The sequence below is a fragment of the Desmodus rotundus genome, chromosome 1 (assembly GCF_022682495.2).
Source record: "Desmodus rotundus isolate HL8 chromosome 1, HLdesRot8A.1, whole genome shotgun sequence".
In the NCBI taxonomy this organism is placed as follows: Eukaryota; Metazoa; Chordata; class Mammalia; order Chiroptera; family Phyllostomidae; genus Desmodus; species Desmodus rotundus.
The window spans coordinates 43,966,063-43,976,571 of NC_071387.1; the positions used below are offsets into that span (position 1 = coordinate 43,966,063).

Below are 10,509 nucleotides of genomic sequence, written 5' to 3' on the forward strand. Positions count from 1 at the left end.
AGAATAAGGATAAAGTTTGCAATCCTTAAATAACCTCTTAGGCGTTCCCCAGTCTAGCCTCCACGTAGCTTCCTAGCCTCATTTCCCATCACTCAGCCCACTGCTGTTCCGCCACTGGGACGTCTCCTCCAGGACCCTTGCTGCCTCACAGCTGGCGCATATGCTGCCCCCAATGCTTAGAGCAAACTTCTGCAACCCTTCCCCCCACCAGCTTGCTGATTCCTCCTCTTCCTTCAGATGGCCCCTAAAATCCCACATCCAGGAGGCTTTCCTGATCCCTGCTAGTTGGTGCTCTTGAAGACTCCTATTTTTTTCTTCAAAGCACTAATTACAATTGTAATTATACTGCCACTTACAGAATCTCTTGTTTAGTGGCTGTCTTTCCAGCTAGGCTACAAACCCCGCAAAGGCAGGACCTACCTCTGTGACTTAGTTATAAACACACCCCCGCTACCTAGCACATGATGAACACACAGTGTTAAGTACTTCTTATAAATTACTGTTACATCAGGAATGAGTTTGCACACAATCAATATGTTATTTGACTAATAGCTTAAACTCATTGGGATTTATTTTTCTTTACATAACAAGAAAGTTCAAGGCAGGCAGTGCAGGGTTTGTGCATAGAGATACCAGATTTAGGGGGAAAAATTAGAGGACACAGAGTTAAATTTGAATTTCAGATAAACTACAAATAACATTCTGTATAAGTCAGTCCCAGTTTACTTATTTAAAACTGATGTTTTTCTGAAATTCAAATGTAATTGGGTGTCCTGTATTTTATCTGGCACCTCTATTTTAGCTACAACTCAAAAATGCCATGAAAAAGCCAGGGTGTTTCATCCTTGACTTGTGGCCCTATTACCAGGAGGTCACAGGAAGCAGTTGGAGCAGTCAAAGCTGACACCTTCATACTGTCAGCTGTCAAGGTAGGAAGGGGGCTGCTGGAAGCACATAAACCCGCATGACTTTCAAAATCACCCAACAGTGACTCCAACAGACCCCTGCGTGCCTCTGGGCCCAGAACTGACTCAGATGGCCACTTCTCACTGCAAGGGAGGCTGGAAAGAGGATGTCATGATAGATTTGGACCAATCATGATTCATTTCCTGGGGATGCGCCACAGGAACAAAACCAAACCTCTTTTAGCAGGGAAACAGGAGGAAACAGGTAAGTAACTAGAAGGGCTGGCTGTGAAATTATCAAGCTGATTGCTGGAATTCTAAATTACTGTTAGGAAAACAGTAGGAAATTTTTAGAATAAAAGTCTAGCCCTGGCCAGTGTGCTTCAGCTGGCTGCAGTGTCATCCAGTACACCACAAGGTTGTAGGTTCGATCCCTAGTCAGGGCACATGCTTAGGTTGTGGGTTGGGTTCAGTCCCCATTTGGGGCATGTACAAGAGGCAACTGATCGATGTCTCTCTCTTACATCAATGTCTCTCTCTCTCTCCCCACCAACCCCCTCCCCTCCCTCCATCCCTCCCTCCCTTCTCTATAAAATCAATAAGCACATTCTCGAGTGAGTATTAAAAAAAATTTTTAATAAACTTTTAAAGTCTAGCCCTGGCTAGTGTGGTTCAGTTGATTGACTGCTGGCCTACAAACCAAAGGGTCACTGGTTCGATTCCCAGTCAGAGAGCATGCCTGGGTTGTGGGCCAGGTCTGCAGTTTAGGGTACATGAGAAGCAACCACACATTGATGTTTTTCTCCCTCTCTTTTGCCCTCCCTTCCCTTCTAAAAATAAATAAATAAAGTATTTAAAAATAATAGTTTTTTAAAGTCTAGGTATGATTTTTTCAAATTTAATTTCCAAGAATTTCTGAAATACCCTCTTCTCCCTGCTGATTGAGAATAATTACACTTGACTTTTCTGCCCAGTTCAGCCTGTGAAAATAGGTCAGTGAAAGACTATCTTGAAGGAAAACAAAACCTTAACAGACATTAAAAATGGAAACATTCAGATCATTTGGGGGAAAAATAAATACCTTTTTGCGTATTATTATCAGTGAAAAAATCAGGAATGAACTAAAGAATACCATTGCTTAGTTTCTGGATGTGCAGTTGCACATTACAATTACTCTTAGCAAAGCAATTAATGGGATATTGTATCTGTTTCAAAAGGTTCTTGCTTTTCATTTATTGGAACAGAGCAAATCTGCTGAAGTCTTAACCTCAGTCCCTCTAGGATGAATTTGCTGTAGGAAGGCTTCATTGTACTCTATCAACCAGGAGGGAGTTTAAAAGAGGACCTCCTGCAGAAACTGTTACACTAAGGGGTGAGATTCCAGACCAGGTTACCTTCGAAGGATATGCTTGTGATAGAAAATAGAACCATAAAATGTTGGAGCAGTATCAATCAACTGGTCCAATGCTCCGTATGTCAGTGTGGAAATTAAAACCAGCACCGAGAACCTGCTCGACCCCATGCAGCTAGTTAGTGGCAGGACCAGGGCCAGGCTACATGCCTTCACCACTCAAATATGCACACACATTTTTTAAAGCAAAGAATGACAGAAAAATCACCTGCTAGAATACATTTCTCCCCCTCTCCTTTGAAGAGTGCACATTGAGGAGCCTGTAAAAAACAAAGGCTGTATTAGGGAAAAGTGAAGCTTTGTGTCTGAGCTTAGGGAGGCAAGCTGACTCATGAGGTTATTCATGGAGAGCGTGGTGAACTGCATGCAGCTGTCTGGCTGTGCAGGCCTTAGGTTTGTGGCTTCAGCTGTTTGCTTTCAGTGTTCCATCCATGCTGGAGAGTTAGGAAAAAGCAAGGATATGGAAAGGTAGAATAAGCATTACTCTCCACTTTTGTGCACACACAGAAATAGATGAAAATTGCAATAGCAGCTTTGGAGCTTTAATCAAGGTAGCCCTCACATGCAAATAAGAAAGAGTACATCAAAAAAAAATCTTACCAAAGTGAGCATATCCCATGCAGTCACACCTACAGGGTCCACTAGATGTCAGTAGTGCTCCCTGCTCCTGGGTGTGACCGCAAAAACACCTCCAGAGAAGAGGGAACCCTCATGCACTGTTTGTGGGAATGCAGATTGGTGCAGCCAACTGTGGGAAACAGTATGAAGGGTCCTCAAAAAATTAAAAATGGATCTTCCTTATAACACAGCAATTCCACTTCTGGGAACCTTGAAACACTAATTTGAAAGAATATATGCACCCATATGTTCACTGCGGCATTATTTATAACAGCCAAGATTTGAGAGCAGCCCAAGGGCCCATCAGCAGATGAGTGGATAAAAAAGCTGTGGTGCATTTACTCAATGGAATACTACCTGACCGTATTAAGAAGGAAGTCTTACCTTTTGCAACAGTATTGACCGACCCGGAGAGAATTATGCTGATTGAAATAAGGCAGTCAGAGAAAGACAAATACCACCCCACTCATATGTGGAATCTAATGAGCAAAATTAACAAACAAAATAGAAACAGACTCCTAGATACAGAGAACAGACTGACAGCTGTCAGAGAGAAGGGGGATTGGAGGGCCGGTGAAATAGGTGAAGGATTAAGGAAAAAAAACTCATAGACACAGACAACATGGTGACTACCAGAGACAAAGGGGGGTTCATGGTGATGGAAGGAGACTTGACTTTGGGTGATGAACACATAATACAATATACAGGTGATTTATTATAGAATTATACATTTGGAACCTAATCATTTTATTAACCCATGTCACCCCCCAATAAATTCAATAATTTTTTTTAATTATAAAAATAAGTTACATATTCACACCCCCCACACACAAAGAATGCCTCTAGACATTGCCAAATGTCCCCTAGAGGGCGAAATTATTCCCTTTTAAGACCAACTGCTGATAGGCATGAAAATTATATTTGTCCAGTAGGGATGTAAATGACTTATCTGATAAAAAAGAAAACCATAGCCCTGGCTGGTGTGGCTCAGTGGACTGAGTGCTGGCCTGCAGACTAAAAGGTCGCTGGTTCAACTCCCAGTCAGGGCACATGCCTGGGTTTTGGGTCAGGTCCCCAATGTGAGAGGTAACCATCGATGTTTCTCTCCCTTTCTTTCTTTCCTTTCCCCTCTCTCTAAAAATAAATAAAATTTTTTTAAACAAGAAAACCATAAAAATGACAGTTATATTGCCCTGTATATTAACCAGTTTTGTATCAAAATCAACCACCTTTTCAAGCCTTTTCCCTTCAGCTACCATAAATGCTCTCTCCAATTTTCTTTGAACCAGCCACACCTTCTTGCAAATTCCCTCATTACCATGTTAAGTGAATCTTTAACATGTGTTTTTCACTTTTTGGAAAGTATAATTTGGCGATACTTTACATACATTACTTTATTTAATCCTTATAACAACTGTATAAATACGAACTACCTGAAGTCACACTGGTAACACTTGGAACGGAGTTTGGAGACAAAGTCTTCATGACCCTGGAACATTCTCCGCTCACTTTATTATAATATCACTGAACTCAACACAATAGGAGGCTGGCAGTGGAGTATGTGGAACCTGTAGCTACTTGATTCAAGGCGCCATGTCCCTTCAGCACATTCCCTGCACTTATCTTTGTGAGTGAGTTTCTGCTCTCTCTCTCCAGGTAGAAGATAGACTAAGCAGACTCTTTTGGGGCTTGTCTATCCTGGTATTCACTTCTTGTCCCCCTTCCTGTTTTTCAAATGGACGATGTGGTAAAACAAAGCACAAAGGCATCCGGGAATAGTCTATGCTGGTCTTCCCCTCTTCTCAGTCTAGTCTAATACTACTAATCACAGTAGGCAGCGTGTTGGATTCCGTGATTAAACAATCATTTTCCCAAGTCTTGAATTACCTCTCTTAGGAGATAATTTAGTTTTATGAAAAATACATGCAAGAACCTGGTGGGTTCACAGTGGCTGGGCTCATCCTGCTCCCTGATGTTCCCTCTGCTCCCTCCTCCCTGGCATTCTGCTCCGCCATGCTCTGCTCTGAAGGAACAGCTGCCATCTCCCCCAGCAAGTAGGCGGCCTAGTGGAGGAAGGTGGCATGAGGCCCTTCTTTGCCCTGCTCTCAGAGAATGCCGTGGCCCAAGAAGTCTGCATAGGCCCTGACTGGTATGGATCAGTTGGTTGGGAGTTGTCCTGCAAAGCAAAAGGTTGCAGGTTCAATTCCTGGTCAGGGCACATTCCTGGGATGGGGGCCGGTCCTTGCCCTGGTTGGGACATGTGCAAAAGGCAGCCGATCAATGTTTCTCTCACAATGATAATTTTCTCCCTCCCTTTCCCTTTCTCTAAAGACAAAGAAATAACATCTTTATTAAAAAAATTAAAAGGCTATGACTCATATGATTTTACAATACCACCTATGGAGAAAGCCCTCATGAAAACTGACATTAAGACAGTTCTTTCTGCCCTGGCTGGTGTGTCTCAGTGGATTGAGTGCCAGCCTGCGAACCAAAGGGTCGCCAGTTCAATTCCCAGTCATGGCACATGCCTTGGCTGTGGGCCAGGTGCCTAGTAGGGGGCATGTGAGAGGCAACCACACATTGATGTTTCTCTCCCTCTCTGTCTCCCTCCCTTTCCCTCTCTAAAAATAAATAAATAAAGTTAAAAAACAAAATAATTTTTTTAATTTAAAAAAATTAAAGGATACGGCAAGTGGAGAAGGCAACAGCAATGGTTGGTCATGCTGAAAAGTAAAACAGCTAAGTGGAAAGCAGGTGGGACTGTGAGTAGGAAAACCTGGTTTTCATTCCAGCTCTGATGCCTGACCATGAGCATGCCATTTAACTTCTCTGAGCCCAAGGAAGCCAAGCCTCTCTCAAAATTGTAATTATTTACACCAACCTCATGTGTTTGGTTTAAGGGTTAATTAATATGAAGCACTCAGTGAAATGCCTGGCACTTGGTGAGTGTTCACCATTATTAGCTCTATCTTTCAGTCCCAACCCTCTTGACTCCATCCTACAAACCTAAGATTTTTCATAAGATCAAATAAAACATTATGAAACCATCTATAAACTAAAGAGCTCCTCAAATGTTACAGTGTTATTAAGACAGATCTAAGCCTATTATTATGAATAGAGGTGAGTCACATATAACCCTTGGGATTTTTTTAATTAGTATTATTTTCCCTTCAAGCTTTCCCTTGATACTCAGTTTAATCATTTTCACCCCATTAAAAAATGACTGGGTACAGTGGAACATATGTTACATTGGCTCTAGGACCTACAACTGTCTATAAGGATGGGCTTTTAGCCTTTGCAACAATAAATAACCAACCTATGACTACCATCCCCCTCCTCCTACTCAAAGATACCTTAATTCCAGCCATAAATTGTATCAACCTGCTTCTGCCTTGCTGGCTTGGATTGCTCCATCCAGGGAAAACCAGCCAACATATTGGGAGAATACTCCAGCAGCCCTGTGCAAAAATCCATGTGGCAAAATAGTCAGGTCACCTGCCAACAGCCATGTAAGTGAGCCACCTGGGAAGTGTGTCCTTCAACCCCAAACAAGCCTTTCAGTGATTGAAGTCAGCTGACACCTTGATTTCAACTTCACGAGAGACCCTGAGGCAAAACTACCAGATAAGTCACTCCCAAAATCCTGATTCACAGAAACTGTACGAAATAACAGTCGTAAGCTGCTAAGTTTTGGGTAATTGGGTGATTTGTTATGTAGTAGTGGATAACTAATAACAACCCACCCCAAAGTGTTAGCTGAGGCTGATTTGAGTTGCATTTCTGCCACTTTCAACCAAAGAAATTCTGAATAATACATCTACTATATCAGAATCACTTGGGATGGATCCTGGACATCTTTACTTTTTAAAAGATCTACTAATGATTATAATGTGCAGCCCAGTTAAAAAAATTGTTTATTGGGAGTCTTCAGACAGCTGGTTGCACAGGCCCCAGGACCATCCTCCTGTCCTCAGTCATGGCTGGTGTGGGTCTGGTGGCCAACAGTGTGAATCTCAAACCTGGGGAGTGCCTTCGAGGGTGGGGTGAGGTGGCCCCTGACGCCAAAGAATACATGGGGACATCAACACCATGGTGTGTAACAGCAAGAACGCAGGGTGTGGGAGAAGGAGCGTCGGGAGTCTGTCTTCCCCTTCCAGCCTGGAAGAGTCGTAGAGGTGTGCATCACCTTTGACCAGGCAGAGCTGACTATCAAGCTGCCAGATGGATACACATTCAAGTTCTCCAACTACCTGAACCTGGAGACCATCAGTTACATGGGAGCAGAAGATGACTTCAAGGTCAAGTGTGTGCCCTCTGAATGAAGCCAGCCAACAACCCTTAACCCCCAGTAAAGGCAGCTGCCTCTGAACCAGCAAAAAGGAAAAATTGTTTATTGTGGAATATTTATATGAACACATAATTATAACCCTAAAACTACAAGTGAACTGAACTCCCTTTCCCCTCCATGTTGCACTGTGATAGGACCAGCTGCTAGGTAATGGAAGCTCAGAAAGTCTTCTCTAACATTAGGAAAATCTGAAGGGTTTTTTCTTCCATTTCTAGCATAGAAATAAGCAAGAAAGGTTAATTTCCATGTCTTTCCTCCTGATTTCCACCTTGGCTTCACTGTCACAAATACAGCCACTTTGTATGAAATATTCCCGGCCATGGGACAGTTTGCCCGCTCTCCCTTGCCCCTGACTCAGACATACTAACTCATTCACGCAGTATTCCATAACTGTTTTTCCAAGGACATGTGAAAATTCCCTTTTTCCCAGAGACAATGATGCCATGATGAGATGTTGACACTTCTGCCCCTCCTCACGCATAGTTATAGACCCAAGATGCTGAATATCCAGACCTGAAACTTGAAAACAAGAGTAAAGGAATAGTAAGCATCCCTTTTTTTCTCTTTCAGTATTTTTTTAACAAACACTCAAACAGCTTTTTATAGCAGCCACACACCAGAAAATCATTTTTAATCTTATTAAGGAATCTGAATTACAAAGATCTTCGCTACCAATTGATAATGGAGTCAACTGTCTACCTGACCCCCTAACATCCTAGTAATTATCTTCAGTTCCTCTCTCTCCTCATGTCACTCATGAAAACAGTCCCCAAACTCTATTAATTTTACTTCAGGAATCTCATGTTGGGACTTTCACCCCCATTTCTGCAGCCACAGCCTTTGCTCGGACTACCACCGTCTTCCGCCCAGTCTACTACAACAGCCCCTTAACTGGTGGCTTTGACACCCTTCCTTCCCTTCAGGTCACTCTGGCCCTAGCTGCCAGAGTTATCTTTCCAAAGGGTAAATTCTATCATGCCACTCCCCTGATTAAAAACCTGTCATTAACCTCGCATACCCCCTAATACAATACACTGGGAAGGGCACATCATTTCTGTGGTATTCTAATCATGAGGAAACACCAGACAAACCCACATGAGGAACATCATATGAAGAAAAATGATCAGCACTCTTCCAAAGTGTCAAGATCATGAAAAAAAGGGCAAGACTGAGGAGATGTGTCACAGGCAGACATAGGAGACAAAGAAGACATAATGACTAAATAGAAGGCTAGATCTTAGAGTGAATTCTGGAACAATAGGAGAACATTAGTAGAAAAACAGTAAAGTGCATAGAAATTCTGTACCTTACTTAATACTACTCTACCAACTTCTTAATTTTGACATTGTACTATGATTATGCAAGATGTTAACATTAGCCCTGGCTGGGTATCTCCGCTTGTTAGGGTACTGTCTGTATACCCCAACGTTGTGGTTTTGATCCCTGGTCAGGGCACATACAGAAATCACACAATGAATGCATAAATAGAACAACAAATTGATCTCTCTCTCTCTCTTTCTCTCTCACCTTTTCTCACTCTTAAAAAAAATCAATTAAAAAAATTGTTTTAAAAGATGTTAACATTAGAGGAAGCTGGGTGAGGAGAATGTAAAAATTCTCTGGCCCTGACTGGTGTAGCTCAGTGAGTTGGGCGTCATCCCGCAAACCTTGATAACATAAAGGTCTGCCAGTTGGATTCCCAGGCAGAGCACATGTCTGGGATGCGGGCCAGATTCCCAGTTAAGGGCATTAAAGAAGCAACAACACATTGATGTTTCTCTACTTCTCTTTCTCCCTCCCTTCTCCACTCTCCAAAAATAAATAGATAAAATCTTTTTAAAAATTATCTGTACTACTCTTGCAACTTTTCTGAAGTCCAAAATTATTTCAAAAGGTGAATGGAAAAGAGACCAGGGGAAAAAAAAATGCCATTGCACCTAATTCCAATCAACTATATAGGCTTAATGGAGAGAGAGAGAGAGAGAATGGGGGGGGGGTGGGGAAGGTGAGAGAGAAAGACAGGGAAAGAGGAAGAGGGACAGGGAAGAGGGCAAAGGAGAGAGAAAAAATGATTTTATGCCTGGCAGGTAACAGGGCAGATGATGTATATTTACAAGATCATCCATCAGCCTCCCAAATGCACAGGAGTATGAACATTCCGCGATGCTAAATGTGGCTTGACACTTCAGAAAAAACAACCCCTAAATGCAAGCCAGTTACTTTTCTGGTGCTCAGCTGAAGAAACAGTAATCTGTTCCAACACTAGAGGAAAACTGACTGTGCTGACTTATTGAATGTGGCAGAGAATGCCTCCAAATTTCCATTGGCCCATTCTTTTTCTTAAAATATATTTATTGATTATGCTATTAGTTGTCCCATTTCCCCCCCTTCACTCCACTCCATCCCACCCACCCCCTCCCTCCCACATTCCCCCCCTATAGTTCATGTCCATGGATCATACTTATAAGTTCTTTGGCTTCTACATTTCCTACACTATTCTTACCCTCCCCCTGTCTATTTTCGACCTACCATTTACGCAACTTATTTTCTGTACCTTCCCCCCCTCTCTCCCCCTCCCACTCCCCTATTGATAACCCTCCATGTGATCTCCATTTCTGTGGTTCTGTTCCTGTTCTAGTTGTTTGCTTAGTTTGCTTTTGTTTTTGTTTTGGGTGTGGTTGTTAATAACTGTGAGTTTGCTGTCATTTTTACTGTTCATATTTTTTATCTTCTTTTTCTTAGATAAATCCCTTTAACATTTCATATAATAAGGGCTTGGTGATGATGAACTCCTTTAACTTGACCTTATCTGAGAAGCACTTTATCTGCCTTTCCATTCTAAATGATAGCTTTGCTGGATACAGTAATCTTGGATGTAGGTCCTTGCCTTTCATGACTTTGAATGCTTCTTTCCAGACCCTTCTTGCCTATAAAGTCTCTTTTGAGAAATCAGCTGACAGTCTTATGGGAACTCCTTTGTGGGTAACTGTGTCCTTTTCTCTTGCTGCTTCTAAGATTCTCTCCTTATCTTTAATCTTGGGTAACTTAATTATGATGTGCCTTGGTGTGTTCCTCCTTGGGTTCAGCTTCTTTGGGACTCTCTGAGCTTCCTGGACTTCCTGGAAGTCTATTTCCTTTGCCAGATTAGGGAAGTTCTCCTTCATTATTTATTCAAATAAGTTTTCAATTTCTTGTTCTTCTTCTTCTCCTTCTGGCACCCCTATAAT

The 10,509-nt window shown here is 42.2% G+C and overlaps 1 pseudogene; it reads left to right on the top strand.

Moving 5' to 3' along the window:
• The first annotated feature begins 6,910 nt into the window (after positions 1-6,910).
• Positions 6,911-7,256, top strand: LOC112299463 (galectin-1 pseudogene; annotated as a pseudogene).
• Positions 7,257-10,509: the final 3,253 nt, after the last annotated feature.